Source organism: Argiope bruennichi, chromosome 6 (assembly GCF_947563725.1).
Source record: "Argiope bruennichi chromosome 6, qqArgBrue1.1, whole genome shotgun sequence".
NCBI lineage: Eukaryota > Metazoa > Arthropoda > Arachnida > Araneae > Araneidae > Argiope > Argiope bruennichi.
In genome coordinates this window covers 58,798,131-58,819,427 of record NC_079156.1, presented here as the reverse complement: position 1 = coordinate 58,819,427, position 21,297 = coordinate 58,798,131, and the positions used below count along the sequence as shown (strand labels likewise).

At 25.0% G+C, this 21,297-nt stretch overlaps 1 long non-coding RNA gene across 1 annotated transcript in view; it reads right to left on the bottom strand.

Moving 5' to 3' along the window:
* The window catches only part of LOC129972987 (uncharacterized), a 45,131-nt gene extending 24,469 nt beyond the window's left edge, over positions 1-20,662 (bottom strand). Inside the window, exon 1 of the long non-coding RNA XR_008784921.1 lies at positions 20,520-20,662. This is a non-coding gene — a long non-coding RNA (uncharacterized LOC129972987). The remainder of the gene's footprint in view (positions 1-20,519) is intronic.
* Positions 20,663-21,297: the final 635 nt, after the last annotated feature.

Sequence of the window (21,297 nt, the reverse complement as noted above, 5' to 3'; positions counted from 1 at the left end):
AAAATTACTCAAATTTATTTAATATAAAATTTATATATTTATTTAATATCTATTTATATTTAATAAAATATATATTTATGCGACTTATTTTGACATATGTATTTTTTTTTATAATTAGGAAATACATTGAAAAAAGAAACATAAAATTTTCGATATAAATTTAAATCGTAAAATAAATTAAGTACTATGTAATATATATGTCGTATAAAAAGGAACAAAAAAAAAGATAGGATTTTTTTTTCTTTTTTTTTTTTACGAAAAGGAATTGTAAAAACTTCCAGCAGTGATGCATGATTCGGCTGAAGAAAGTGCATCAGAGGGAAAAAGCTATGAGTTCTATCTTATATTTGTTATTGTATATTTGTTTGTATATGCTCATGTGAAACCAAAATTTGGTCTAATTTCCTCTTAAAAATCTACCAGAAAGGTAATCTGCTCTCTTTTATTGGATATAAATCAAATTTCCATTTCTTGTGCTATCAAAGCGTTTTCTAAAATGGAAACCACCATTCCCTTTTATTTTGAGCCCCTGAATCATAAATGCCTATTATCAAATGGCATTAGCTCCGAAAAGAACAGAAAAACCGAACGTAAAATAGTTTTAACATCGAAAAAAAAGACGCAAAAAATTTTTTATCAAAAAATTATGTATGGGATTTACTTATATTGCAAAATAAAAAAATAATTAAAAAATCCGAAAATTCGATTTTTTTTCTTCTTTCAAAATGTCACATGTTTAAAGAAAGATTATATATAGTTTATTTACTAAGCAATTAAAATTTATTACATAATTGTTTGGTGAAGAAACTGACACTATTAAAAAAGAAAGCCAAAATAAAGACCATTGTGAATTGCCCTGAAATGTAAAACATGTCTGAGAAAGCTGTTTATCTAAGAAATAATTACTTGAGATAATTGTTTACTAAACTGAGTCTTGTTTAAATACTTCTATTTAAAATGTAATAAAGGGCGAAATATTTAAAGAAAAAAAATATGAACTGTTTATGGAAGGTAAAGCATATTTATTTATGATAAAATGTTGTTTTCCTTTAACTTATTGCCCAATTCTTTTCTTTAACTTAATAATTAAAATAAAAATAAACTTCTTTTTAATCACAAGCATAACTTAATGGTTGTGCAAATTGTTTAAAGGAAATGTTGAATTAAGTTTCATTTTCTTCACGTGGAGTTTGCCAGAAATCAAGAGTAATATAATTTTCCCAGACAATTAATTCGAATTAAAATAACTTTGTTTCAATTTCACAAACAATATGAGTATTATTAAACTATATTTTCACTGTGTTTTTTTTTTTAAATAAACGAAAGGAAAGTAAAAATTGGTCATTTTATTCTTCGCATTCTTTCATTTGCATTCAATTAACAAATGATGTGAATTTGAGTGTTTTAAAATTATGATTCGAGAAAAATTGTCAGAAATGTAAATTTGTTCTTTAAATCCTAGATTATTTAATAACCCTTTTATTTTTATCTGTTTCTTTTCCGCTTTAAAAATATCAATAGACAAAATAATTTACCCGTCACATTTTTATGTTGAAGTAAAAAAATATATTAACTAAAAATACAATCAAATTTCAGATTAATTTTTGACGTTATTTTGTCTTATATTTTTAATATACTTTTTTTATCGATTTTTAAACTTTTACTCAATAGTAAATACATAGTGCAGAATAACAATATTTTGAATTTATCTCTTACATTAAAATCCTTTTATTTAATTTAGCACAAAGTAAGCTTGTGTAAACACATCAGTACCTGTTCACTAGATACTAATTGTTCATAAGTTATATAAGTAAATATTAAATGATTTTATAAATAATTTAATTTCAGCTAATCCTGGCATTGTTTTTAAAGGAACAGTAATTTAATTTATCGTTAAATGCAATATTTCCACGTTTTGGGCAATAAATTGCTATAGGGAGAAATATTTTGTTATATATTTTAAGAAAGTTTGTTTATTATTTATGAATAATATAAAAACATTTCGTGCATTCATATAGATTTTAAGCTGTATTTATTTTATATGAAGATATTTTATAAATAATATTAAAAACATTTCTTATATTTATATAGATTCTTCTTAGCTGTATTTATTTTATATGAAGATATTTAGGTTATTATGACAAAAAGTATAATCTCCTTTAAAATTTAATTAAATCAAAACAAGCCATTAAGAGCTTGGAGATAGAAAGTGGAGAGAAATGGGATAAAGCTTCATAAGATTTTAATTTTAAAAAATAGACATTTGCATATGTAGAAGTCCAGAATAAACATATATTTAAAAGTCCTTTTAATCTAAAGTTTTGGAATACAATGGATTAATTTGCTGAAAATGCTTCAAATATTAAACTATTTTTTAAAAAGATATAACCGACGTTAGATTACACAACAAATAAAATATGTTTATTGTTAAAGCGTCGAATATCAAATTTATTTGCTTTCAAATTAAAATTTTGCATCCATTTTAAGTTTAAATTGAAGTGCATTAAAAATTCTGAAATATTTTATGCTCTTAGTGAATTTTAAAGCTTTCTCCGATTTTAGAAACTATTTCAGAAAGACCCTAAAATCAATTGCCATTAACATGTCGCCAAAATTCTGAATTATTCGTAAAGTTGTTACAACAATAAACAAATTAATTCTCATAGTATCATTTTCATATTCATCTAAAAATCAATTCAAAATTCGTTTGTTTTCAGTTATGTTTTGTTTTGAATGCCTATCATGAAGTCGAACAGAATTAGAATATAATTATATAAATATCAAAGAAAGTAATTTTGCTAATACATTCATTTCAAAAATAATATAGAATTGTAAGTTAAGATTGCAAATTGAAAGGAGTTTATTTTAATAAGAAAGTTGAAAAAGTTATTATTGAATAAATTATAAACAAATTGAATTGTGTTAAAATTAATTCGCTGGGGGAAAAAAAAGGAAAGAGACATTGGAAAATGCTCTATTTCGCGATTCCGCAACAAACAATCATTCTTTTCCATTCGGAAAGAATTGATAAAAAAAAAAAAAGCATTCATCTCAAAATTCGTGCCTAAAATCCATCAAACAGAAAAATGGCAAGCAATCAGAAATTGATGGGTGTGTCCGGTCATTTTTAGATTAAGTTTTCTACTGTAAGAGAAAAAAAAATTAAACTAGAAATTATTTCCTTTAAGAACGAAAGATCTTACTACGTTACGGTTCGTAGAACATACTATTGGCAATAAAACATGTTAGACTTCAGCTTCTAATTGCGTTTCAAAGTTTTTCTTTGCATTTTTTTATTTGAGACTAAAACTAGAAAAATGTTTTTTTTTAAACAATATTTTTGTTAAATAGGGATATTTGTTATTCGTAATAATTTTTCTTATTCTCTTTGCTATTGCCAAAAACCAAGTATCAAGCATTCCAGATTGAATTTCATTAAAAATTACATTCAAATTCTTTTTTAAAAACCTGTGAGAGCTTGAAAACATATAGAAACAATTTGAAATTCATCTTCATTATCTTTTGTGGACTCAAATACCTTTGAATTCGATGAGTAGTGATTTTTACGTCGTTTTATACACAAAACAAATGCTTGTCTTTTTTTTTTTTTTTTTTGTGAAAAGATTTTTAATTTTTAAAAATACGTTTATTGGTTTATAATGAATTTAAAAATATAATATTTATTTTTATGTAGTTGCACGAGATCTACAAAAATACATACGATGATAATTAATAATCTTGCTTTCTTTCCGCATGTTATATATAGGAAAAGCATTGTTAGAAATTTAAATGAAATTATTTTTAAAAATTATTATATTGTTTAAAAACTAATCAAAGAAAAGCTAATTTTTTAAAAAAAATGTTGTGGTTTTTGTGCAAGGGGATGCTCTAAAATCATTAAGGAAACATAAGGAAGTTTAGACTAATTTTTAGTATAAAATCTAATAAAAGTTTTTTAAAACCCTTGCTTAGTAAGCAATTAACACTAATCTAATAATTGCATACAAAATTATATAAAGATTCAACGTCTTTCTGCCTAAAAACAGTTTTTTTTTTTTTTTACTTTTTTTTATGAGCATATCGCTATTACAGATAATATGCATCTTACATACATTATCATATTAAAATAAGTTTTCTACATTGATATTGGATTTGTTTTTGGCTGTTATAAGGCAGGTACTTTCTTTTTTATAAAATTTAAGGAGCAGAAAACTAATGTCCTAAGGTTACTTTTATAATGAGTACAATGTATAGCTTCCAAACGTTCTATGAACTAACAACTCTCTTTCTTATGGAAAATTTAGTTATTTTATGTTTATATTATTTATTTTATAATTTGTTTCACATGCTTTTCATATGATGAATACTATTATTATTTTTCACTTTCTGATGCAGATGGAAAATACAAAGAAAAATATCACATTAGTCAAAAAATTGGACTCGAGATGTTACCGAATTTTCATGTTTCAGATCTCCCTGAGCCTTGCAGTTGAACAAATATTTTTTGGAGATTATATCTGCGAAAGCGATAATTCAAAAAATCTTTAGGCTAAAAAGATGAAATGTGATGTATGAACTTTTCACCAAATTTATTTCTATCTAAGTTTGAATGAAACCCATTCAGAGGAAATTTGTTTATCCGACTGTCCAAATATAAGTTAACATGAAAGCTACAAAACGAAGAGATCTAGATGGATAAAATTTGGTGTGTAGATTACAGGGTATAGATAACAATTAAATCTGGAACCAGATCTGTCAAGAAGCTTACCATCTATTGATCTGTAATTTAATACATGAAATTTTATAACTTTAAGACATGAAATTTGGTATGCGATTTTGTGACTACAGTTTTAGCTTTTTGCGGAATTTTGTTTTTAGTTGATCAGGAAAGACTCCAAATATACTTATTCACTTTTCTATTGCTTATGTATTTATCGTATCCCAGCGATTAACAATAATAATAATAAAAAATTGCCAAAGATGGCTCGCTGATAGGCTCTTTTGTAGCTATTGTTCGCCAATTCACCAACGATATGCAGTTAATAACAGACAATACATGTATTAAAGTATACGTAAAAGTTTCAGAAAGACCACTCCCATTTGTATTTTATTATTTGTTTATATTTTATTACAGTTTCTTTCTTTCTATTTCAACTTTAAGATCAGGGAAAATCATTCTGTAAAATGCTCGAAGCTTTCAACAAATTATTTAGTATTTCATAATCGCATCCAAAAAGAAAATATGAGTTGAAAGGATAATAAGGGATTACATGGATTAATAAACTAAATTACATGGCTTAATAAACCTAATTGTTTGTTTAAAATTAGGTTTAATAATCCATGTAAAAAATATGAATATTTATAAAATTTTGTACATTATATAATTCAATAAAATTTGAGTTTTTTTATTACATTTTCAAACACTTTTTAATATTTTGTTTAACTGCCGACAATACTTTTACTTAAACCGTTAAGCAGTGACTCATACTTTATATAATTAAAAAAAAACATTGGAAATTTCAAACTTTGCAAAGTTAATAAATATGAATGAAAAAAGAAATGCAAATTATCAATATCAATGGAGCATTCTTTGTGTTAAATTCCTCTTCACAGCAATGTCAAAAGTAACGATACAATTTATTTTCAGTACAAATTCGAAATTTCAGTCCTGTAAAGAAGAAAATGAAAGAATAAATTTCTTCGACATCGTGAAAATTTGTGATTTGGAACTAATAAGTTCCTCAATTGTAAAGAATCAAATTAAAATATTTTAAGAAATTTTTAAAAGAATGAACAATTACGAATTAAATAGTCATTACCATGGTACTAAATTAGCTAAATAATGATTATAATGGTAAAAAAAATTAACAATCAGTTAAAAATAATTTTATTAATCTTAAATGATACATTTGTACGTAGCAACTGTATTTTAAACATGGACAGAAACTGCAACCTCCAATTCTTTGTATTGAACTAGCTCCAATATTGAAAGAAAATATTCAAATTTTATTTAAGATAAGGATTTTTTCAAAATAAACTGCTTAAATACATAAATGTGTTGCAAATAATTTTAAATTCTCATAATTACCTTACCCACATTGTTGTGATCATAATTTCCTTCAATATGTGTCAAGGATACTATTACATCAAACAATTATTTCATGAAACGTTCCACAATCTCAATAATTAATATTTTAAACCACCATTGACACTTAATGGAACTTAAAAATGAAAACTTGAATAGAAAGTAGGCCATTCCGTATGTTCTCACTTTCTCTGGGAACAGCATTTAATTTTTGGAATTGTTCAATACCTGCATTTTACCTTGAACCAAAATTGACAATCCACGTCTGGTCTTCCGGTGATCCGAAAGGGAACGACTCATCTCCCACCACCTGTTTGGGGAAACAGGGTCAAGCGGTCATTTCCCCGAAAGGCGGCTGACCACTCTCAAATTACTGACCACACGCAACGCTCGATGACTGTAATTTTAAATAAATTAAGCTTTGTCCTATTTCCGGTTGGTACAGATGGTACAGGGAAGGGATTGGAAGCAGAGTAAACATATCCCAGCGGCGATTCAAAAAGGTTCCGAGAAGAGGATGCCTTACCAAACAATGGAAGATTTGAATCTTTTGGATTTTTTTTAAAGGAAAAGGTGCATTTTTCTGTGTATTTTAAATTATAGCAACAATGGGGCAACTATTGCTGGATAGATTTTTTTTTTCTCTTTTTTTTGAGGAAGTAAACTTTTTTCTTGGAAAAGAATTTAAGGAGTTTATTTTTTGTTTATGAAAATAAAACAATGATGACTAAGGACTCAAAACTGGTTACTGAGTATGTATGAATCTGTTTTTGGATCGGTTTGATGCAATAATGTCGAATGTTATACTAAATTTGAATAACTGATGGGCGTATAAATTTTCGATTTAATGATGAATAATAACAGAATTTATTTAAAAACACTCAAATTTATTTCTAATTTATCAAAATAAAATATATACTATTAAAAAAGTAACATTTTAAAAAATTTAATATCAATTGTTCATTAGGTCAGTCGTAAGCAATCCTTTTCAATGTTACTCTAAATTTGGATAACTAATTAATCGATAAACAAATTTTCTGTATAATGATGAATTTTAACATTTTTTTTTTTTCTGAAAAGAGTTTAAATATGTATTTTTTTGGCTTAATAAAATAAAATAATGATGATTGTGAAATATAAATTACTTAATGGAAGTAAATAGGCTATGGAATCAATTAAGAAATGTAATTTCAAATGTTGTGTTAAATTCCCATAATTAATCGGTCCGTTTGTTGATTAATTTTGGTAGGAAAGATCATTTAAAAATAAATATATAGAATGAGTTTAATATAATTGCAAAGTAAGAGGCGAATTATTTTTCGTTAGAACTTAATTTGTTAAATAGTTGTAAAAATTATTTTGTAAAACATAATACTTTGTCAAAATAAATAACAAGTGCCTCTGAAAGAAAAACACTTTTTTTGGATATTAGTTTTTATTATTAAAATATCATTGGTATCAAAGCAATTTTTGTTGCATTCGTTTGTATATCTAATAATTATCTTATAATTTTTATTATTTTTATTGTAATAATTAAAATGCAGTTGTATTTTTTTCAGTTTGAAAAATTATGTTTTTTTAACAACATTTTCATAGGTATATACCGTTTAACATCAATAGTTGTTCAATATTCCGAAGAAATGTTGGATATTCCAATAAATCCTCATCAATTATTTCGAATTCAAATGCATGTATATTTATTAAAGTTTTTCTAGAATAAAATATATAAGAAACTGTATAAAATACTTTTTTCTTTCTTTTTTTTATTATGTCTATAGTATATAAGATTATTTACGTACTGAAAAATAAACTTTTAGTCTATCCTATCTTAAATGTTTAAACGAATTTGTCAAGAAATGATCAATGTGTTTCTACAAATTGAATTCAAAAAGTAAAGAATGTTTTCCTTTATATCCTTTGAATTACACTGAAAACGAGTGATCGACTAGTAATATATTGATAACTCTTTCTTCCAATATAAACAATTCTTGAAAACAATAACACGAAAAAGCTTTAATTTTTCAAGTGAAATGCTGTTTTCTGCTCTGCTGTAGGTCCACCTTTTCCGAATACCTCCAAACATGTCGTGATCCTGAACATAAACAAAACCCATCACGTGAGTCTATCAAAGTGACAAAACATTTCCAATACAAGATGTTTTGGGGCAAATGTTTACTGTTTTGGACGCCTACAGTACATATTATCTGCTTAGTATTCCTCCCAAATTATTAATAACGATTTTATAATTATAGACAAAGAGCGAAGAAACCCATCAGGGAAACGACTCGGCGACACGACAGTTGAAAATGTCAACAACTTGTCAACCGTGTCAGACTTTCTGTGGGATGCTGGCTGAAACTGACATCACAGCAAGTTGATATATTCGCAATGTTCGATGAGCATACTCTTAAACATGCAGCGGCTACTGGATCTTTAAAAGATATTAATGAGGTATTTCTCATTGCGTGTAAAAACTATTTCATCATTATTTAGTTCATAAATATAAGCTTGTTTTGCATATTGATTAATATAATTTGCCTGTTTTTCGATAAGCTTTCAAAATAATATTTATAAAAATGGTAAATTATTAATATACTGAAAAATATAAGTTGTCCAGTTTGGCTGTAGCAAAATGAGTAATTTCTAAGCCATTAGATTTAGACATATATTTTCTGTTGAGAAATTGCTCTAAATAACGAAAAGAATTATATTATATGAAATTTGAATTAAATTTACTATTAAAAAATTATAAAATCTAAACTTTTATACAGCTCCTTAATCCTGCTGCTCATGCTTGATAAAATAGTTTTGAGACACTAAAAATTTAAATAAAAGATTTCACATTACTAGGATTAAAACCGTCTGATTTATTCAGTTTCAAATATTACTATTTCATATTATCTCATACCTTGTCGAATCTAGGTAGATCCGCCAATCAACTCGCATTTTCTCGAGTTTGGACTAAAATAAGGAAATTCGAAGTTTAAAATATTATTTTCTGAAACATATTTTAGTGTCATGATTAATAGCACTAAGGGACTTTATAAACATGACTAATAGGACTAAGGAACAGTATGGACATTTAAATTAGAATAATAATTTTTTCAAAGGAATATTTATTGATTAAAACGGTATTAACGATAATTCTTTATGGTTTTTAGAGCACTTTTCCAACTAAAAATATATGCATATCTCTAACATTTTGGAAATTAACTATCGGGTCGCGATTAGAGTGGATACCTTGTATATTTACAATGTTGATGGTGCTGTAATATCTTATGAAAAAAAGACTTCATTGTAGTTTTACCATATTATTTAAAGCTAAAAGATAAATAGTAATAATTTTTTTAGTAGTAAGAGTTTAAACATTTCCAGTTCATGACCATTTTGTGAATATTGGGTTAGAAACCCATGAAAATCAAATTCTAAACCAAAGCCTTTAATTATTGGAGTGATTTTATATAAATTACTAAGCAATTTTTGATTAGTAATTTATATAAATTACTAAACAAAAACTGCACCCACTCACTTTTTTTTTTTTTTTTTTTTGGAACGAACGGATAGGAAATGGCTGATTAAGCACTTTGAAGAAACTCTCGAAACTCGTTGGGAAGAAACACTAAAATGTAGTAGATTAGTATTTAAAGATGCGGAAAAAGTATTTTAATAAAATTCAACTTAGAATGAATTATACTAATTTATCTCTGAAAAGGAAGCTGAGAAATTTTACTCAAATTCGTTATAAAAGGCTCAAAAAGTTAAAGAAATACTTGTATCAATTTAAATCAAAATTTCTACCTTCAATCAATCGCATAGCAAAGATAAGTAATGCCTGGAACTTTTCAAAGCTCAGTAATATTTGGTGCTTAAAAATTAAAATTTAAGCCCTAAAATTTTGTTTTTGAAGCTTCTAATTCTCGTCTTTACATCTTAGACTTGCATCACAATTTTTTCATATTACGCGCTTATAACAAAAGTAAATAAGTGAAATCTTTGTATTTTGCCTATAAAGGCTCAGAACAGAGTAGTCCAGTTTCATCTCAGCATAGTTTGGAATGGGTTTAGTCTGTTTAATTTATTTTAGTTATTTTAACAACCAGTTTTAAAGCAACACTAGTTTGGGATGGGAAATAAAGGAAATTTTTAGCTTGAGGGAGTTATTAACGACATGAACGTTCGATACCAATACTTTGCAATCATGAAATCTAAGATGGCTTCTGATTACATGACCCGATAGTGATTTTGTGGAATTTGGAAGATTTATAATTATTTAACTATATCCAATGATGCATTTTAATACACTACAAAAATTAGTATCTAAACAATATAAGCTAATCATTAAATTCATGGACATAGGGTACAGGATTTATCTCAAACCCTTTTTCACACATAAACCGTTTAACAGCCCATCAAGGTTAGTAATTCACTACGTGTATTTCATGAATGTCAGTGAGATTTAGCCATACAATGAAAAACATGTAATAAAGATTGTTAGAAAAAGAGAATCACAAAGTTTGCAAAATAAACATCCTTGCTGTATTTGAATAAAAATGATTCAATTGTAGTCAAATATCTTTTGAATTTGAATTTGAACAGCAGGATTTTCCTTATTCCGTGTACTCGGTTTCTCTGCATAATTAAATGCACAATTCATGAACTTTGTAGTTATTATTCTTTGATGTAATCTCTTAAAATACGTGATTTTTTTCAGTTTCTGAATGATGATGTGTTCAGGCATTGCATTCAATGTTTAAATTTTCAATAAAAAAGGCTAATTTTTATTTAAACATAAATGCAAAACATACATTTTATGAAATCGAACATGAAACTTTACATTCTGATTATATGGGGATTTCAAATCTCTTTCTTAAAGATACATCAAAGTTGCAGGGAAAAAAAAAGATTTGTTTATAAGATATTGGGAGAAATTCAATATATAATTATATATATTGTAATGCTTTATTTATTTTTTTAAAACCTAGATATAAAATCATCCGATAAAAACAGTATATCCTAACTTTTTCAAACAGATGATTGATTAAATTTTCAGTCCAAAAATGTGCAATTTTTTAAAGAATTTTTATGTATCTCTAAGGGCGTAGAAAACTTCCATTTAATACGCATTTATTTTATAGATAATTAGAACATCATGCCGATATAAGATGGTGCGATTTTGTTGCCACATAAAAACAAAGTTAGAAATATTTAAATAAAAAAAATCTTTTAATATAAATTAAAATATTAAATCTTCTTGCGAAAGCCATATTGGCAACAAAATGGAATTTAATAAACTAAATATTTTCAAAAGTATACATAAAACAGATCCATGATTTTTTAAAGTTTTAATTTATCGAAATAGAACAGAATATAGTGAAAGAAAATGTATAGCCAAAAGCTAGTTTCTCAGAATACTTATTGCCAATTTAGGAAATATCAATTTTCTTATTTTTATCAAAATTAGAAGGTTATCAATCTAATCGGCTTTTAATTAATAAATTTGAACCAGAATTATCAACTTTTTTCAAAACCAAATTTAGAAGAATTTTGGTAAAATTATCATATAATAGAAAAGCACTCAAGACATAGAACGCAATTCGAAATTCTAATCCAGAACATTGACATATGATTGTGCTTAATGTTTGATGCACCAGTTCTTGTCTATGACTCGCTTGAATTACATCAAATGTTGCATTCTATGCTATTTTACATCTTACAAATAAGGAAAGACTAACTATTTGAAAAACATTATATCATGTTAGAAAGCATTATTTATTTAAAAAATTCATTAATAAATATCAATGAGTACAAGGAATATATTCTATTTAAGAATATCATTTTGATTAAGAACTCTGCATTATTTTAAATTGTACGAAAATCCGCCATTAGAGGTGAGTTACCATTATTATTTTCTAAAGTGTTTTTTAATGTAATTTAAATTCTAGAAATAATTTGAGTTATAACTTCATTAATTTAGGTTACTTTAATGCAAATGTAGCTTATGGAGTCTATTTATCTATTTATTTGGGAAAATTCTTCGGAGTTCCAGTTAGGTTTATATTTAGATTAATATGCCAATTAAATATTTTTACAAGACATTAATTGTCTCTAGGTTTTTTTTAAAGTAAGAAGAAAAATTCATATTATTAATACAATAATGTATAATGTATTATTTTAAATATATTATTTCTATTTTAAAAGTAAGAAGCTTTTCTTACTACAATTTATGATGGTAATTTTATTAAAATACTTTAACAAAGGTATAGTGAATTTTTGTCGTTGTTGTTGTCCGAAGATTGATTAGATACGGCCATCAAATCAAAGAGAGAAAGATTTCGAATTAGAGTTAGCAAAAAACAGATGCAATTAACAGCATTTCCAATTTCCCTTAATTAAAAATAAAGCAAGCAAAAAAAAACGATTATTAAAAACATTAAAAGTTGATTTAAAAAGGATTAAAACTAAGGAAATGCAGTTTTAATCATACTCGAAAAAACAAAGAAGAGATGATATAAGGATATTCTTGCATCTATACTTCCTATAGTTCTTTGAATAATAGAATCAAAAAAAAATTTCGATTTGATTGTGCTTAAAAGAAATTATTGTTTGATTTAGAAAAACAGTATTCTACTTCAGAAAAACAGTTTTTTAATTAGAACCGAAATACAATCTCTATACGCTATTTTTTTACTGTTTTAAAATATATTTCTTTAAAAATCAAGGCGTTTGAAATGAAAATTATTAAAATTGTTTCTATGATGAATTGGAAAAACAATGTATCTATTTGAATGAGAAACCGAGCTGAAGAAGAAACCAGGTCTGGATTAAAAAATAATAATAACTAGAAATGTAATGAAATAAATCGACTGGAATAAAAAGTTTTTTTCTATAAAGAAGGAATTTATGTCTGACAGAAAAAAGACAATAAAGAAGACAATTATGTCTGTTTCTAGAAGATTTGAACTGAAAAAACGAAAGACATTGGCAATTATTTTAGATTTTAAAACTGAGAGTATGATCGTCTGATCAATTAGAAAAAAGAGAGAGAGAAGAAATTAACAAAAATAAAATACTTAACTTGAAAAAAATGTAATAACTATTTGAAAATAAAGTTTAACTGTAAGATTTTAAATCTTTACTGTTTTCTAATCATTACACAAACAATTAAATGAATAGAAAGACTTAAATCCTGTCAAAAATCCATTGTATTCCAAAAATAATGAAGATCGTTAAGATGTTTAATTGAATCCCAATATCTAATTTTCGTCGTAATCCTAAAGAAATGGGTAAAATCAATTTCAATTACCTACTGTCTAAAGATTTATTGATTTTGTTTTATTATTAAGTATCGGTCAATAGCTCGCTTTATCATTAATACATAAGAAGCGAAGATATCGTTTACTTTTCATTTTTGAATTACATTTTTATCAGAAAATATAATATTTTGAAAAATCTATATAATTATTGCAAAATTGTCAACTCTTCTGTATGCCTCCCTGCAAAAAAGACGAAAAACTTTATATGAAGTAAAGGAATAGACCAGTCTAATATACGGCGGACGAGGGGAAGGAAAATTAACCAAGTAAAAAACATTCCTTTTATTTTCAACTTCATACTCTGGAAATTTTGAATTTTTTTCAGGCAGCCTTTCATTATATAAGAAGTCTAATATTTTAGAACTATGGTTTTTTCAAAGAATACCTATAAAAAAATTCATAAAAATTAGAATTCCAGAATTCTTATGTGTTCAAATTAATTTAGAGGGAACTTTATTTCATTAAGCTGATATCGGATTGAAATCGATTGAAGTTATCAAATTCTATACAATGTATACTTATTTTCTATGTTAAGTATATTATTTTTTGATAATTTAAAAATCTATTATAAATTACATGATTGATATTAACTGTCAGATTGAAATAAATCTCTATAACTTATCAGCTTGTAATCAATGCAACATCAATTAATATTATTACAATCTAGTTTTTCCTATTTGAGAGGTAGATCCTACTGCAAATGAATACAATAAGAAATCGATAAACATATTATGCAAATTGATCTAATCATTTAAAATCTATATAATGACGAAAAATCTGCGATAGAGGGAAGATTGCTGAATTGAAATTGGTTTATGTAAACATCATCGTGCCTATAAATTTTTATTAATTTTGATATTTTAATAATAATTTAAAAAAAGAAAAAGGAGTTTTCGGAATTATTTTTGCCGGACTGTTTGTTGGTACATGTATTATTATTGTAATACAGAAATCGCACCGAGCTGTGTGTGTGAATTAAGTGTGCAGGCTTTATTCTAAAATATCAAAAACGTATAAAATTCGTATTTAAGTGCAAAAATAGAAAAAGCTACTTAAGCATTAAATAGGAGAAAAATAATTTTCAATCATTATTTATTTCATCAAACAAGAAAACAACCATTATTAATTTCATTGGAAAGAATAATGAGGATACTTCACATAATTAAGTGTACAAACCAAATTCACAACATTGGCATAAATGACATAAAAACATCGAAACCATGATGTTTAAAAAATAAGTATATGTGCTTATAATGTAAGAAACATTAAAAAATAACAACAAAATTATGTCATCATTTTTTTTGAATAAAAAAATATTAAAAGAATGAGAAAAGAAAATATATTTTCATAGCAAAATCTCTACACCAAATTAATTTTAATTTTCATATTAAAACTGATTTTTTTTTCTATTATTAGTAGAATTTGTATTTCTACTCCTAAATAGTTTACTAAATAAAGAACTATCAGAATTTCTTTCAGAATATTTTTCATATTCAATAAAGACGTTATTATAAATTAAAATTTAATTAATGTTTGGGATTACTAAGAACAAATAAATTGATGTTTTAGCACTTAGATATGTATGACCGAAAGAGTTAATATATAATAGCATATAATATTCATTACTTTCTTAATATATACACCTTATCATTTTATAGCATGGACTAAAATTCAATATATATATATGAATTAATTATTGCACTTTCAAATAACGCGTTTTGTCATTACTTATAAGATCATAAACATATTTATTTTTACATACACAAAATAAATATAACTAAAAATTGATTTTGATGCTTTAAATAATATATTTATATACCCTTATCACAGTCAAAAACCTAAATAAAAATAAAAATTATTTAATTATGATGCCTTAATTAATATATTTTATTTTCATTTTTTAGTGTTTAAAATCTTGAAAAATAAATCTAGATAAATTATGATGTTTTTAAACAAAACATTGTCTTTTCAATGATAATAAAATTAAACAAAAATGAGCATAAGTTAATTATGTTGATCTAAGTAATATATTTAGTTTTCATTATTGCAGTTATGTTCAACAATAATGAAACAGAATTTGAGCTTTCCTTTGTATTAAAAGCTTTACAACATGAAAATTTTAATGATAATAACAATAGTTTAAGAGATCTTATGAAACGCCGCACATCAATCATTCAGAAACATTATTTAAAAAAAATTCAATTACAAAATGGCAATGAATATATATGAATAGGAAATTTCTTTTAACAAAATTAAGACGCATGCTTTAAAATGATATCAGTCGGCCATCAATAACGTCAGTGTGTCTTTCCGTTGTTGTGCATCTAAATTACCATAAAAAGTCGATATAATTCTATTATTATTAACCAAATTTACATCGCATTTAGTACTAATGACTTCCTTTGCAGATAAGCACCGATAATTTCAGAGTATATTATACTCTTCCTATATTATTTGTTCTCGTATCTTCCTTTAAATGATTTTTTTTTATTATCTTGCCGTTGTTTTTCCTGCTTAAAAGAAAATTGCGTGTTAAATGCTGACCAAAATATTTTTAAAAAATAGCACCAGGAAATTTTTTAAGCATTATTTCATAAAATGATTAAGTTAATGTAATTCTGCATTGAACAAAAATTGAAAAAATTATTTTGCAAATTAGATAATAAACATAACCTCAAAGTATATAATTACCTCCTCTTATAATTTGTCTTCATAGATACCATTAAAAGATTTATCTACTATTTTGTAGGGTTTGTTTTTTTATCAGAAAGATTCATTAATTGAATTATGATTAAAATATTTATCAAAATAGCGCTAGAAAAGCTTAAAAGTGTTATTTCAAAAATAAATGAATTAAATTTAATTCTACATTATTTACTGTTGTTCATTTGCGAGATTATTTAAAGAGAATGACAACAAAAGTAATCTCAGAGCATATAATTAACTACTCTTATAATTTGTAGCCATTATGTATTCTTCTTAATGATTTATTTGCCATTTTGTAGATATTCTTTCTGTTCAGAATTAAATTCTAAAATGGCACTCGAAAATGTTTCTAATATTATTTCATAATCAAATTAATTTCATTTCATTTCATAATAATTCACACACACACACACACACACACACACACACACACACACACACACACACACACACACACACACAAACATTGTTAATGAGATGCAAAGTCATTTTAAAAGGAAGAAATAGAAAAAGTAATTTTAACATAATGTTAACGAGATACACACATATTTAAAAATGGGAAACAATAGAAATGTTTTTTTTCCCGCGAGCCATATCCGATTATCAAATATTTTCAAGGATAAATAAAAAAAAATCATAAGAAAACAGCATAGCTTAGAAGTTGGTATTGAAAAGGGAATGAAATAAAACGATTAAACAGCGATGTTGGAAATAAAGTCACAAATATTAGATTCGTCTGTTTAGAATTTTGTGTAAAGCACACAAATTATTTTATTTTATTTTATTTAGAAGCAGAATTTTATGTATAGATGAAAGTATAATATTTTATAAAGCAACAAACGGAGTGTACAGTATAAAAGAAGTGGTATTTTTTCACTATTAATTCTAATCAATAAAATTAATTGTTCTAAACATTGAAAGATACATTGTGCAATTCTTTTATGTTCTGACAAAATTTTATTGTCTACATAAATAAGAGTAAGAAAACATTTTAAAAAAGTATTTAACATAAAAATTAATTATAATCCTGATTTCTAATTAAAATTTATAAAGAACATTGACTATTCATTAAAGTTTTCTTTCTGAAAAAAAATGAAACAAAGAAACGGTTTTTTTAAAATTAATAAATGTACTTGAGTTAAATATAACTTGATTAGGAAATAAATAAATTTATTAATCTCTTAAATCCTCTAAAATTGGTTGAAAAAGTCAACATTGGTAGGGATGATAATATAAATCAACGTGCATAAAAGGATTAAAATTACTCAAGAATTATTTAAATTTTAAGTAAAGAAAAAAAATTTAAACAAATTAGAAATAAGGATTGTCTAGCTGTAAAAAATATTAACATCGTAATGCGGAAATCAATTTTGAATGTCATTGTTTGGAAGTTTTAATAAGAAATTGAACAATTAATCATCACCTTTACATTAATAAATATTTATAGACTAATTTTAGAATAAGCTTATTAGAAAAATCATTATCTACAAATATTAAAATTACGTTAATAATGCTTACACGATCTCCATGTAGAGAAACTTTAATTTTTAAGGATCTGAAGATATTGTTTATACTTTTTACAATACAAATCGTAAGCAAAAAATTCTTTTGAATAGAAATTTTCAAATTTTTAACTATATGGTGATTAATATATTCGAAGAGAATCAACAAAATAGTATCTAGACAATTTTAAAATATTTTCTAAGCATTAATATTAAGAAAATAGCTATCTTATTTTTAAATAGATATATATTAATGTAGCTATCATGTAGAGTTTTAGCGGTAATGTTCTTATATATATCATTTAATAATCATATATATATATATAAAATTTTCTACATAGTATTTAAAAAATCGATTGATTTTTTTTAATGTAAATTATATATTTCTAACAAAATAATTACAATCTAAAGTATTTTTTTTAAAGTTCTCAATAAAAAATGCTTCATAAATGATATTTAAAATTTATATCTAATTTTTTATGGATAACAAAATAATGAAGTGAAGAATGAATAAAAACACTAAAAAAGACCTACAATTGCTTTTGATTCAGTATATCATACAAATTTACTCAAAATTTACAAATAAAATTAAATACAGATTTAATGAAAAAGAAATTTTACAGCTAAAATGTAACATTTTTCGTAAATTTCTTATTTTCTTACTCACATTAATTTTGTTCTTATATTGTGATTAAAAAAATAATGACAATTTGAAAGAGAAACACTTGAAACTTTTCAAAAGATTAAATAACCTCTATTTAGCGCAACATAAATGCTTTTAATTCATAATAATATTTTAGAGCTTATTATTCTGTTTTTATTTTATTTTAATTCTTATTTATATAAAAACGATTTGAATACTTTTCCTATATAAATTGATTAATTAATATGTAATGATGATTTAAACAAGATAAAATAATACTAAACTATACATCAATATATATCTGTAGCTTTTGTCTATAAAAATGTGAATATTTCCCTATTTCAGAAAGTATGTTAACAGATACAGAATTATTTTAAAATCCACATTTTCTTAATCTGAAATCTACATTAGAGTAATATCATGCAAGAAGCATGTTTGCTATTTTATAATTTTATTCTAATCATTTTGTATCCTTTTTTACAGAAGTTGTAAAAGCAAATTCTACTATAAATATACAAAATACCTTCTGCGTTAAACATACAAAATACTTATAATTCTATATTATTTTAGAGAGTAAAAAGGTAAGATATATATTTCCGTATTTTAAAGAATATTTTAGCAAATTTGGAATTAAATGTAAAATCATCATTGTCTACATCTACAACTGAAATCTATATTAGAATTGAATTATGAGACAAAATTATATTACATCTTACAGCTTCCTGGGCAATCTTAAAGTTAAGAGAAATACTCTAAAACAAAAGAAACACCAAGACACTTAACTGCAATTATTTTCAGAGAATTAGTGCTCTTCTTAAAAAAACTTATCTACATTGTTATTTTTAAAGTGATGATATCTGATTATCATAAAAATATTATAAAAACGAAAAATAAAGAATAAAACAATAATAATAATAAAAAAGAAAAAGTATTATAAAAAAGAAAAGTTAAAGAAAAATATAACCTTCCAAAATCAAAGTTTGATTAAAAATATTAAATAAACGATAAAGGCGCTTACCTCATCTTAATATTTTGTTAGCAGTAAAAAAATTATTTTCACACATTCCAGAACAATATTATAATATCAGAAAGGAATATATAAATTTTAAAAGCATGGGGGGAAAAATCGACATATGAATAAGAAAAATGATTTCTTTCAAAGAATTACTCCACATCCTCTCATGATTAGAAAGGGAAATATAAATTTTAAAAGCATGGGAAAAATAATGTTCTTTAAATTATTAATAAGCAAGCTTGTGAGAAAAAAAAAGGTACGTTTCAAAGTATCAATACTCTCTCAGTATCAGAAAGAATATATTTATACATTACATTATTCTTTTCACACATTCCAGAACAATATTAAAATATCAGAAAAAAATATATAAATTTTAAAAGCATGGGGAGAAAAACGGTGCGTTTTGATGTATTAATAAGAAAAATGATGTCTTTCACAGTATTACTCAATATTCTCTCATGATTAGAACTGAAAACATAAAGTTTAAAAACGTGAGGAAAAAAAATGATGTTTTTTAAAATATTAATAAGCAAGTTTGTAGGGTGGGGAGTACGTTTCAAAGCGTTAATACTCTCTCAATATCAGAAATGATTATATAAACTTTAAAAAATATGGGAAGAAAATAGATTGTTTCGAAGTATTACTAAATATGCTTATGAAAGAAACAGTGTGTTTCAAATTATTAATAAACATTTTCTCAGAATCAGAATGGAATATTTAAACTAAAAATATTGAAAAAAAGAGTGTGATTCAAAGTATTTATAAACTTTGAAAAAAGATACAAAAAATGATTTGTTTCCAAATATTACTAAACATGCTTGTGAAAGAAACGGTGTGTTTCAAACTATTAATAAAATTTTTCTTAGAATCTGAACGAAATATAAAACTAAAAACACAAAAAACAAGAGTGTGATTCAAATTATTTATAAACATTAAAAAAACATGCAAAATGGTGTGTTTCGAAATATTACTGAACATGCTTGCGAAAGAAAAACAGTGTGTTTCAAATTATTAATAAACATTTTCTTAGATTCAGAAAGGAATATATAAACTAAAAAACATGGAAAACAAGAGTGTGATTCAAAGTACTTATAAACTTTTTAAAAAATATAACCACAGAGGCATTTTACACACCACTTTCTTTCTTTAGAAAGAAAGAAAGGGCAACATTAAATGTTAATTGATTACTAAGGTATACAGTTACAGTTAACGAAAATTATGAACAAGATAGATTAATTAAATTCTCATTACTCACTCATCGTTCTTCCGTTGATAAAGCCAAAAAAATCCAACTGAAATAGCTTCTACAACAAACTTCGAAGAAATACTAACTACGGATTTTCGTCGGCCATCTGTACTTACTAGCAAGGGGATCCATTAAAAGATATTTGAGAGAAAAACGGCGATTGATTACAATAGAAATTCAGATAACCGAATAGAAAAAACACCCACCTTTCCGTAGAAACAGGAAATGGTATAACAGTAATGAATATAAAAAAATAAGCAAAGGTTTGCGCTTGCCGTGTTATAGTTTTTGGTTAGAGTAATAATATAGCATTTTCCGCTGACGTAGAATAGCATTACGGCTTCAACGGTTGACACTAGCGAAAGCTTCATGGGTTGGACTATGGAACCAGTGACCGCCTACGAAGAGGCAGGTGGGTCCGTCAGCCGTGAAGGGTCGGTCCGCAACCGCTGAAAAAAAAGGAGAACGGACGGTCAATGTTTTCTAGAGCGTTTGATAAACACTTCACTTAAAGGATTTTTTTTTTAATTTTCAAAACAGATGGTGATTTCTTTTATGAAAGAGTGTATAGTTCAATTAATTTTTATATGAGTTTTTTCTCGTTAATAAAATTTAAAATTAAAGAAAGAAATTTTTAAAAAAATTATTTTATATATCAATGCATTTATGAATGATGCCATTTTCGGCATGCAACTTTTTTTTTTCAGAGTTTATATATCAAATCTTTTTAATACAAAAATATGGTCCTCTGTTATTAAAAAAAATGAAAAAACTTCAATTTAGAAAA